The sequence below is a fragment of the Schistocerca serialis genome, chromosome 4, assembly GCF_023864345.2.
Source record: "Schistocerca serialis cubense isolate TAMUIC-IGC-003099 chromosome 4, iqSchSeri2.2, whole genome shotgun sequence".
Taxonomy (NCBI): domain Eukaryota; kingdom Metazoa; phylum Arthropoda; class Insecta; order Orthoptera; family Acrididae; genus Schistocerca; species Schistocerca serialis.
This window is the reverse complement of record NC_064641.1, coordinates 882189040-882202009: the sequence shown is the minus strand read 5'-3', so window position 1 is coordinate 882202009 and position 12970 is coordinate 882189040. Positions and strand designations below refer to the sequence as shown.

At 41.2% G+C, this 12970-nt stretch overlaps 1 protein-coding gene across 2 annotated transcripts in view; it reads right to left on the bottom strand.

Annotated features, from left to right (window-relative positions):
- LOC126473534 (UDP-glucosyltransferase 2-like) overlaps positions 1-11006 on the bottom strand; it is a 234940-nt gene extending 223934 nt beyond the window's left edge. For both annotated transcript variants that reach the window (XM_050100647.1, XM_050100646.1), the window contains exon 1: positions 10896-11006. The gene's annotated coding sequence lies outside the window, so the exon portion shown is untranslated. The remainder of the gene's footprint in view (positions 1-10895) is intronic.
- Between the last annotated feature and the right edge of the window lie 1964 nt (positions 11007-12970).

Genomic DNA, 12970 nt, shown 5'->3' with positions numbered 1-12970 from the left:
AAAAGAATACCACAACTTTAAAAATGTGTATTTAATGAAAGAAACATAATATAACCTTCTGTTATACATCATTACAAAGAGTATTTAAAAAGGTTTTTTTTCACTCAAAAACAAGTTCAGAGATGTTCAATATGGCCCCCTCCAGACACTCGAGCAATATCAACCCGATACTCCAACTCGTTCCACACTCTCTGTAGCATATCAGGCGTAACAGTTTGGATAGCTGCTGTTATTTCTCGTTTCAAATCATCAATGGTGGCTGGGAGAGGTGGCCGAAACACCATATCCTTAACATACCCCCATAAGAAAAAATCGCAGGGGTAAGATCAGGGCTTCTTGGAGGCCAGTGATGAAGTGCTCTGTCACGGGCTGCCTGGCGGCCGATCCATCGCCTCGGGTAGTTGACGTTCAGGTTTCATAACTAACCTTTTTCGTAGGACTCTCCATACAGTTGATTGTGGAATTTGCAGCCCTCTGCTAGCTCTGCGAGTCAATTTTCCTGGGCTGTGAACAAATGCTTGCTGGATGCGTGCTACATTTTCATCACTCGTTCTCGGCCGTCCAGAACTTTTCCCTTTGCACAAACACCCATTCTCTGTAAACTGTTTATACCAACGTTTAATACACCACCTATCAGGAGGTTTAAAACCATACTTCGTTCGAAATGCACGTTGAACAACTGTCGTCGATTCACTTCTCCCGTACTCAATAACACAAAAAGCTTTGTGTTGAGCGGTCGCCATCTTAGCATCAACTGACGCTGACGCCTAGTCAACAGCGCCTCAAGCGAACAAATGTACAACTAAATGAAACTTTATAGCTCCCTTAATTCGTGGACAGATAGTGGTTAGCTCTGCCTTTCGTCGTTGCAGAGTTTTAAGTTCCTAAAGTTGTGGTATTCTATTTGAATCACCCTGTATAACTTTTACCTTGTACAAACTGTCGGCAAGCGGACAGGCGCGGATAGTTTCATAGATTTCAGCACTCAGCTGGCACATAATCATCTTTTATTCAGTTTCATGATCGAAAAAAATGTCACTCACTCACACACACACACACACACACACACACACACACACGTATGTATGTTGATCGAAATACACAATAGCAGCACTTTTGTAACCTCATTACGGAGACGTACAAACTCTGCCTGAGGAAATAAATGTAGACGTCCTGGACAGTTTTTATGTTAACGGGATTGGTCTTCAAAGATGGACTTACCTCGTACATCAATTAGTTACTTCAGCACGTGTCCGGGGGCGCTTTCAACTGAAACGGCAAACTGTCTCGCAAACAACTGAAAGGCAAATGTTACATTGGCAGTGTCCTCAAAACGTTACGATACTTAAGAGGCTACAATGAATCCTTGAAACCTCGCATGTTCTTTAACGTCGTTGAGCTTAGAGATTTGAACAACGCGACTTTCCTTTTAAGTGCATCCCGATCAAATCAGAAAAAAGTTGTTCCTCGCCTTACAATTTCTTACTGTTCCTATTCTTTGCGTTTCTTCCTCTTGTGTATGTTCTGTTTTGTTGTTCTACTGTGTTTACCTTGTACCCATTTTCTATGGTGAACTGTCTCATTATGTTTAGTTCTTGTGTGTAGCTATGTCTGTCCACTGGAATTCTGTTCAGTTGTCAAGGAAGTATATGAGTCTGGCCTATTTGTGGGCTGTTGGGTGGTTTGACATGTTGTGAATTATTGTGGAGGTTTTTTTAAATATTGCGGACTAGTATTTGGGCTTTTTATTTTTCGTGTGATGTCTAGGAAATGTATTGTTTCTCTGCTTCGCTTTCAAGGATGAAGTGGACAGTACTGATATCTTTATGTAACTGTAGCATAGCGCCATGTGTTTCATCTATCATGCTAATTATGTCACTAACATAACGGCACATGTATAGTACTTTGCACTATTTAGGTTTTATAATTTCATCAAGGATTTTGTTTTCAATGTGGTTAAGAAAGATGCTTGCCATCAAGCCACGTACGACTGATCTCTTCACGAGTCCTTTCTGTAGGATGCAGAATTCCTCTTTAAATTTGAAATAATTTCGCTTTGCAATTACTTTGAAAAGAGTTGAGACTCTTTCTGCCTGTGTTTCTGGGATAATTTTTTCTCAGTTGCCTTTCAATTATTGTGATTGTTCCATCAATTGATAGGTGAATGTACATTGATGTGATGTCAAATGAGAGTAGTATTGCTGTGTTGCGTATATTCATAGATTTTATTTTTCGGTTAGGTCACTGGTGTTTGCTAGGCTTCTGTTTGTGGACGTATAGTGTTTTTGTAGAAAATTGTGCATGTGTTTCGCTATTATCACAGGATGGTGCAGTTCTGAAATTTGTCATAGATCTGATCAGAACATCAGGCTTTGGAGAAGGTTGATTTGTTGCTGTGGCGCATCGAATGTCACAGCCCAGTAAAGCGAAAATCCAGCAGTGCTGATTATCAGTTCTGTTTTCAGCTTTGTGTGTGATATTGTATGCATCTAACTATGATACGAGCGTAAAAGTTTCAACGAAACAATAAACGCACCATCCTCCACAATGTTACTGCTACGTTATTAATGTGGACGCCATATGTAACAGCTGACAGCAGCTCAATATTGTCGTGGAAGATAATAGCATGCCGGAGATTAATTTTGAAGAAATTAATAACAGACTATTGGTGTGGAGGAACTTCAGACTACATGTTAACTGTAAGAGTACAATCATGACAGTGTTGAAAAACAAATTTATGTAGCCTATAGGACATGGGGAACCAAAGTATGCCTAGGATTAAAAATTGTAAAACTTCATTAAAATTTATTGGTAAGGTAAAGAGGAATGTTATTAGTTATCTACACTCCTGGAAATTGAAATAAGAACACCGTGAATTCATTGTCCCAGGAAGGGGAAACTTTATTGACACATTCCTGGGGTCAGATACATCACATGATCACACTGACAGAACCACAGGCACATAGACACAGGCAACAGAGCATGCACAATGTCGGCACTAGTACAGTGTATATCCACCTTTCGCAGCAATGCAGGCTGCTATTCTCCCATGGAGACGATCGTAGAGATGCTGGATGTAGTCCTGTGGAACGGCTTGCCATGCCATTTCCACCTGGCGCCTCAGTTGGACCAGCGTTCGTGCTGGACGTGCAGACCGCGTGAGACGACGCTTCATCCAGTCCCAAACATGCTCAATGGGGGACAGATCCGGAGATCTTGCTGGCCAGGGTAGTTGACTTACACCTTCTAGAGCACGTTGGGTGGCACGAGATACATGCGGACGTGCATTGTCCTGTTGGAACAGCAAGTTCCCTTGCCGGTCTAGGAATGGTAGAACGATGGGTTCGATGACGGTTTGGATGTACCGTGCACTATTCAGTGTCCCCTCGACCATCACCAGTGGTGTACGGCCAGTGTAGGAGATCGCTCCCCACACCATGATGTCGGGTGTTGGCCCTGTGTGCCTCGGTCGTATGCAGTCCTGATTGTGGCGCTCACCTGCACGGCGCCAAACACGCATACGACCATCATTGGCACCAAGGCAGAAGCCACTCTCATCGCTGAAGACGACACGTCTCCATTCGTCCCTCCATTCACGCCTGTCGCGACACCACTGGAGGCGGGCTGCACGATGTTGGGGCGTGAGCGGAAGACGGCCTAACGGTGTGCGGGACCGTAGCCCAGCTTCATGGAGACGATTGCGAATGGTCCTCGCCGATACCCCAGGAGCAACAGTGTCCCTAATTTGCTGGGAAGTGGCGGTGCGGTCCCCTACGGCACTGCGTAGGATCCTACGGTCTTGGCGTGCATCCGTGCGTCGCTGCGCTCCGGTCCCAGGTCGACGGGCACGTGCACCTTCCGCCGACCACAGGCGACAACATCGATGTACTGTGGAGACCTCACGCCCCACGTGTTGAGCAATTCGGCAGTACGTCCACCCGGCCTCCCGCATGCCCACTATACGCCCTCACTCAAAGTCCGTCAACTGCACATACGGTTCACGTCCACGCTGTCGCGGCATGCTACCAGTGTTAAAGACTGCGATGGAGCTCCGTATGCCACGGCAAACTGTCTGACACTGACGGCGGCGGTGCACAAATGCTGCGCAGCTAGCGCCATTCGACGGCCAACACCGCGGTTGCTGGTGTGTCCGCTGTGCCGTGCGTGTGATCATTGCTTGTACAGCCCTCTCGCAGTGTCCGGAGCAAGTATGGTGGGTCTGACACACCGGTGTCAATGTGTTCTTTTTTCCATTTCCAGGAGTGTATATTAGGATAGACTGATACACGTACCTTGAAAGCCAGCAACGCTTCATAAAATGTTCGAAATATCGATACGAGGTTTTGGATGAGTGGTAGTGTGGAAAGGAACAAAGAGTGAAAATTTCATTCTGGAAACAAATATTTTTGTTAATTTCTGAGATCCATATGTTATTCTCAACAGAATTTGACAGTATTTTGCTGTATTATTATTATTAGTCACATTATCTTTTTGAGTTACTTGCGTAACTGATTTATTTTTAACAGTGCTTGACAACTATTTAAGTAAAACTTAACATTCACAGATAAACATTTAACAAATGAATGTGGTAAATGTGCGGGTGAAATTCTCCTAGGAAGAGCAGTTTCAAACCTGGCAGACTATATTTACATAGCACTAGATGTGAATTCTTTTCCTGTTGTAGACATTATTGGCTACTTTCTCGACACGGTTAACGGAAATTAACCCAATTAGCCGAGAACACACTCATCGCAAATATTTTTTTGAATTACTTTCGATTGCTCTTTAAGGAAAATATGTTACGATACAATGACTCCTAACATACGTTGCTTTAGCGTTTCATAGAATTAATGGGAAAGGCGATAAAAGTGAAGCCGATGTCCCCCAACTCGTAAACTCGCAACTACTTGAATCAGAGGTCATGACATATATACGGGGTGTTCAAAAAGTCTCTCCGCAGTTCCGTATGATTATTCGCCTGCCTGGGTTTTTCAACGAAACAATAAACGCACAACGATACTGCTGTAATATTCTGTACCCATTCATAGGAGAACTTGGGTTAAGTGAAATTCTGAGCGGTTATTTTCGTCAAGATGGTGGAACCGCGCATACAGCTCGCGTTTCAATGCTACTGCTTGCTGATGTTTTTGGGGATCGCCTAATTTCACAGGAACTTCTGCCTCCACGGATGCCTGACCTAACACCACCTGACTTTTTCTTCTGGGGTGCAGAGAAAGCAACTGTCTATAAAAACGTCCAAAATCCATCGATGAATTGAAAACTGCAATATCCACTTTCACTGCGTCTGTTACAGAAGAAATGTTACAGCTTGTGTTTGGAAACATGATTAGACGTATTGAATTGTGTATTCAACAACAGTAGGGACACTTTCAACATTTAATGTGAAAATTTGTAAGTAAAAATGAATATCAAATAAATTAGTAACTTGTATTGCACTGAGTTTCATTTCGGTATGTTGAATGCGGCATACGGCACGCGCGGCTAACATTCATACGGCACTGAGGAAAGACTTTTTAACACCCCGTACTAGGATTGATACTGAAAGTCGTCAATCAGTTCACTTCTCATATAATATTGGGGTTTTAAATTAACATGTTCGCGGGGTATATTCTCTGTATCTGCGTTTGTTCCTATTTCTCATGTAAGGTGGAAAATCACGCTGGGTACCTAATTTGAGTGTGTTGAATATTCATTTTATTGATATTAATAGTCAGCACAACATGTGCGCCATCTGTCCTAAACATGGATGGTCGATCGTTTTGAATGAATGTGGGTGTAATTAGAAACGCCTGCAACTGGGTTAATTCAGGTGGAATTCTTAGTTTAATTTTGTTGTAGCAGACTGGAAAGACAGTTGAACATAATATTTGAAGTCCTCTCCTGTGACAAAAGTCTGTCGCAACATTCAGTTTTTTTCTGATAGCAGGAAACGCATGCAACCTCGGGCCAAATCGTCTTGCTGATTGGTCAGTGCATCCCTACGAAGTTTTTTCGTCCTCTGTACGCGCAACAGAGGAAGTTAGGATTTTGACTGGGAGTTACCGGGGCATGGACGACTTGGATCGCAGTTCCATTTAACGTAGATTTAGATGGTAGCGAACATGGTCCTTAATTGGCCTTAATTCACTTTATGTATCGTGTGCCCAGTTAACTTTCAAGATTATTTTTGCTGTGAGTGACGAACCGCCTTTGAAGATTGACCAGTTGTTAATGCAAAGTGGCGAAATTTACTCTCGATTACTCGGGGAGTTTGAATCTTTGTGTGTGGGCAATATCGCGTCCATGATACGGCCCTTAATTCACTCAATACTTTGTGACAAATTGTACGTTATCACCGTTTGGTTGTGTGGAAGCATACCATATTACTGTTTATATGTCATCCATGTAAGTGCAGTTTCAGGAGTAAGCTCCATCTGTCAAATAAATGAGCATTATACAGCTACTTAGATCGTTGAACTTCACCACAATGTACAGAGCGCCACCTCCCCCTGCCCCCCCCCCCCCCCCCCCACCACCACCACTCCTGCAGTCTTAAGCCTCAATAATCTGTTCCAGAAAACTATTTGGAACGTTTAATAAAGGGCAAACTTTCATTGGTCGCTGCATGTTCACTAATTAAATTTTCGATAGCAATTTCAAACTGACGATAGAAACTAGCGTAATATTAAATGAAAATTCATGGAACTTCAAACGATTTGGCATTCAGCGGCTCAGTTATGGTTAAGCACTGTTATTGTGCAACAGTTAGCTCTTACATACGAAACATCCTTGGTACAAGGTGAAAGAGCAGGACAAACACACTAACGCCACCTTTAAAAACTCACCTCGGCTTTCTGTTTCAGCTCGAGGTGACTTTACAATATGCTGGCCAACTTTGGCCTTTCATTTTTTCACAATTCACAGCCATTTATGTACACATACAAAACACTTAATCGCAACAACTGTCAGTCATTATAATTCTGCTCAGTCCAAGGACTTCCGAATGTGATAGAAAGAGGACGAAATTCACTTAGTATTTGGTAGGTACAAAGGTGACAAGTAACAGTAGTACAGCAAAAACATTCCTCACTTTTTAGCACTATCACGTGCCAAAAGTCTATTACTTAGGTGCATGCATCCAGAGAGAAGACAGACGATCGGATAAAAGTAGTTGCAGGAAAGGCAGCTAACTGCAAAAATCACAAGCAAAAGTAATACACAAGCAAAATAAGTAGCTCAAAAAACACTCGTTTCCGAGGTTCTTTAGTATTGATAGTCTGGGACACTTAGTTACCAGGAAGAACTAATAGGGAAGATAGTAAACATCCAAAGACGGGAGACACCTTTCACAGGGCCGGCCGCGGTGGTCTAGCGGTTCTAGGCGCGCAGTCCGGAACCGCGCGACTGCTACGGACGCAGGTTCGAATCCTGCCTCGGGCATGGATGTGTGTGATGTCCTTAAGTTGTTAGGTTTAAGTAGTTCTAAGTTCTAGGGGACTGATGACCGCAGATGTTAAGTCCCATAGTGCTCAGAGCCATTTGAGCCAACACCTTTCACAGGCGTTTGTTCAGTAAACTCGAGAGAACCGCGGGGATGTTCTTCAAACTGCAGTGTCAGATGCTGCAAGAAAAGGTTTCCCAAACACTGGTTTACAATTAAAACTGCAAGGTCGTACGTAAGGAAGAAGAGTTTACAGACTTATGACTTCCTTTTTTTATTAAAACCGACCCCAAAGTACAAAACAAAACAGCACATGGTTACGTGCACAATTTTTGTTTAAAATTTTATGTAAGGAGAAAAAATATATATGGGGGAAACAATTTGTCTACTGGTTTATATGCCTTGCTATCGTAGTTAACACTCACTGCAAAAAAGAGAACGAAACGGCATATTTTACAGCAAAGCATTTCCTTTGCTGCAGACAGTATTGACACAAAACCGGAACATTGTTGTTTAGAAGAAATGCATAACCCCCGTCCGTGGAATTGTTTACTAGGGTGTGTAAAAAGCTGAATTAAGGGTCAAGAGCTTCTCGAAATGTCTGTTAACAGTTTTCCCTTTACAGATTACTCTATAAATGCTCGTACCACACATATTAAAAATACGTGGCCTGTGTCTGTCCAAAAAGTTTTGGAGATTTCTTGCTAACAGAGCGTCCCCATTGTATACTACGTGCATATATTTATAGTGTGTATGTATTAAGAAGTATATATTAAGAAGGAATGTATATCTGCCTGAACGTTCAGAGAGTATCGGATAAACAATTGAAGTAAATAAGTCAAGAACTTCTCGAGACATCTGGAAACAACCTTTCCCCTTTAGATATTGTATTTATATATTATACATATTTAAAAAATATGTAGCCTATGTCCGCCCGAACGTGTATTAGAGTAGCGTATACAAATTTGATGTAAATCGGTCAGGAACATATCGATAGTTTTGCTAACATTTTCACTTCATAAATCTAAAATTTACAGCTTATGTAGATTCGAATGATTATGAGAGCATCATGTAAATATATAAAGTAAATCGGTTAAGAACTTTTCGAGTTGTTCTGTTGTTCCTCTACTATGTAACCGATTGAGGAGACAATCTGAGCAGCCGTCTTAGGTTGTTTGCTGATGATGCTGTGGTTTATCGTCTAGTAAAATCAGAAAATCAAAACAAATTGCAAAACGATTTAGAAGAGATATCTGAATGGTGCGAAAATTGGCAGTTGACCATGAATAATGAAAAGTGTGAGGTCATCCACAACAGTACTAAAACAAATTCTTTGAACTTCGGTTACACGATAAATTAGTATAATCTAAAGGCCGTAAACTGAACTAAACACCTAGAAATTTTAATTACGAACAATTTAAATTGGAAAGAACACGTAGAAAATGTTGTGGAGAAGGCAAACCAAAGACTGTTTTATTGGCAGGACACTTCTGAAAGTGTAACACATCTACTAATGAGACTGCCTACACTACGCTTGTCCGTCCTCTTTTGGAGTACTGCTGGGCGGTCCGAGATCCTTACCAGATAGGATTAACAGAGTAAATCGGGAAAGTTCAACAAAGAGCAGCACGTTTTGCATTATCGCGAAATATGGGAGACAGTGTCACGGACATGGTATAGGATGAACACAACTAAAACAAAGGCGTTTCTCGTTGGGGCGGAAATCTTCTCACGAAATTCCGATCACTAACTTTCTCCCCCGATTGCGAAAATATTTTGACGCCGATCTACGTAGGGAGAAACGATCATCATAATAAAATACGGGAAAACGGAGCTCGCACGCATAGAGTAAATATCTCTGGAGTGAGCATTCACATGCGCAGAACAGATTTTGTGTTGTCAACATACATTGCCGGCCTGGTCACGTGTTCTCGGGACGTCGTTGTGTTTGTCCGTATAGCGCCCTGTATATTTAGAATGTCACTACATCCCTAGTACAGACGGATTCTTTTCGTACGTGCCGTGGATTTTTTATATATGTTGCGCAGACATTTTAACTGTATCCGTTTGATACCGGGAATAAACCAGCTACGTAACTTTTAAGGGCAAGTGATATTACATTCTGCTTCTTTGCGATAGGTTTCACAGTTGAGATACACTCGATTTTTTGTAGTTTTCGATGTGATACGGCACTTTATAGTATTGCGGAGCCTGACGTACATTTTTGCGGTGATGGTCTTGCAAAACGACTTGACAGTACGCTAGTCTCCGAAAAACACCGAATTTGCCACACATTAGCGATTATATCCCTGCTAATTCGTCTTTTTTTCTGCTATTTCTACGTATTTATTTTCTCGTTTTTGCGAATTAAAGCACAATTTTTCTTACTGGTGACACTTTGAAGTATTTATTTAACGCATTTTACGTACTTGCTCCCAGTTTATTAAATAAATAGTAGACTGAGTAATCTATACACATAATCGGCAAGTCACTGAAAAATGCATGGAGGATAGTATTTGCTGAAACAACTAACCATTCCCTTTCCTGTTCCACTAACAAATTTACGAGAGGAAGCGATTGTTTGTAATCTTTTGTACGAGCCGTAATATCGATTATATAGTCATAAAATCGTAGAAAAATAGGTTTACAGAATCAAGCCTTAATTATAATGCGTCTCGAAATTTTTAAACATATACAGTGTCTCTTACTAATATGATAACTATAATTAGAGCTACATTGTATGTACCCATGAAAAGTTACTATCCCTCCTTTCACAAATTTTTCCTTTCCATTCGTAGCAACAACAGTAATTTACCATCGCTATTACACTATCAACAAACGGTGAAATAACAATAAAAGCTCTTGATATTATAAACTTCAAACGCTGCAGAAAGCACACACGCACAGCGAAGTCCCGAAAACACGTGACAATCCTGGTTCAATGTTGACAACATGCGCAGAACACAATGCTCACTCCAGAGATATTTACTCTATGCTCGCACGGAAATATGTAGTGCGTTTTCTGCGCGCTGTTCGAGGATGGAGTAATAGAGAATTATTCTGAAGGTGGTTCGATGAACTATCTGCCAGACACGTGTGATCTGCAGAAGATCCATAAGAAGAAGATTTGGAATAATAATTTAAAGAGCGTCTTATCTTTGTATAGTAGTATGGATATAGATTAAAACAAGACAGTTCGGTACAAATACGCAAAAAATACAAAACGGCTGTGAATGTATAAATGGAACAGGTTGGTGGTACTGTTTTTACAAGGTGACTAATAAGTCGAAACTTAGAAGAGAGGCGGTGCCAAGCAGAGTTTGATCGAAATGAATTCGCGTACTGGTAGTGTGGTAAATGTTGAGTATCTTCAAGGTCTTCTAAGCATTTAAGCCTTAGCTCTTTGCTTGTTATTTGTTCCTATAAAAACGCGTTATATAAGGCGTTCACTGACCTCAGTAACTAAGGAAGCTTTTCCGTGGGCGTTGGCTACGCACGAGGTGTGAGCACGTGTAGGTCGGGTACAGTTGCTCAGTCCTCGCACTGCTAGCGTCCCGGCCACTGACTGCCGGCTGCTGAGTCTTCGCCAACGTTTTATAACGGGCGCGACCTTGACGTGCGCAGTGTTGCATCATCGCTGCTAACTCGCACCAACTCGGCGCGGCGCGGCAGAGATACTAGACCGTTAAGATAAAGCTCGCGTCGCGGTGCACGTGGTATTTTCGATGATTGGATGCTACGATAAGTGTGTCTCAAAACGTGGTGATTAAATAATACACGCAGTTGTGTAACAAGTCGCGTTCTAGAGTGAATACGAACGTACTGAACAGACAAAATACAACTCTGATAACTGCCATCCTATGGAAATTTGACGAATATTTGCAGCTCCTCACCTATCTGCGTAGCAGAGGTAAATAACGCAAGCTCAAGTTCTAGTGTTAGAAAGTTTGCACACTCATTGTTTGCACACTCATGTTCAGAAAGAAACAGAACGCCTTGAACGACTCATTCCTATTCACAGGATATTTTTTTTATTTTATTTACGCGTCAAGTTCCGTAGGACCAAATTGAGGAGTAAATCTCCAAGGTCGTGGAACGTGTCAGTACATGAAATCACAACATAAAAGTAATACCAGATAAAAATAAATGTTTATGAACCTGAAAAAAGTCAGTCCATAAGTTTAAGTAAACGCAAACAACAATACAATAAGAATCAGCTTAATTTTTCAAGGAACTCTTCGACAGAATAGGAGTGACCCATGAGGAAACTTCAGTTTCGATTTGAAGGCATGTGGATTACTGCTAAGATTTTTGAATTCGAGTGGTAGCTTATTGAAAATGGATGCGTCAGTGTGCTGCACACCTTTCTGCACAAGAGTTAAGGAAGTCCGATCCAAATGCAGGCTTGATTTCTGCCGATTATTAAGCGAGAGAAAGCTGCTTATTCTTGGGAATAAAGTAATATTGTTAACAAGAAATGACAGTAAGGAATTATATATTGAGAGGCCAATGTCAAAATACCCAGACTAGTGAACAGGGGTCGACGAGAGTTTCGAGAACTTACCTGCTTCTGAGACAAAAATATCTTTTACAATGGGAAGAGTTACCCCAAAATATAATCCCATAGAACATAAGCGAATAAAAATAAGCAAAGTAGACTAATTATCGTGTCGAACGATCACTCACTTCAGATACCGTTCGACAAGATCCTGAACGTGGACTTCCCACGACAGCTTACTATCTGAAATTTGAACTGTTCAGTTTCACTAATCATATGCCCGTTCTGTGAAATTAAAACGTCAGCTTTAGTTGTATTATGTGTTATAAATTGTAAAAACTGAGTCTTACTGTGATTTGACATTAGTTTATTTTCTACAGACCATGAACTTAGGTCATGTACTGCACTATTTGAAACTGTGCCAATGTTGCACACAACATCCTTTGCTACCAAGCTAGTGTAATCAGCAAAAAGAAATATTTTAGATATGCCTGTAATACTAGAGGGCACATCATTTATATAAATAACAAACAGGAATGGCCCCAACACTGATCCCTGGGGCAACCCCCATTTGACAGTACTCCACTAGACCCCACATCAAACAGTTATCAACGTAGCGAATAATGACCTTTTGCTGCCTGTTGCTAAAGTAAGAGGTGAACCAATTGTGAGCTACTCCCCATATTCCGTAATGGTCCTACTTCTGAAGCAATATCTTGTGATCAACACAATCAAATGCCTTAGTTAAATCAAAAAATATGCCAAGCGTTCGAAACCTTTTGATTAACCCATCTAGTACCTCAGAGAGAAAAGCATCTTCACTTGTTAAACGACTTCTAAATCCGAACTGTACATTTGATAGCAAATTGTGTGATATAAAATGATCATTTATCTTTACATACACAGCTTTTTCAGTAACTTTTGCAAACACTGATGGCATAGAAATAGGTCTAAAATTATCTACATTATACTTTTCTCCCTTTTTATAAAGGGGCTTTACAGCTGAGTATTTAAATCGCTCAAGAAACTGA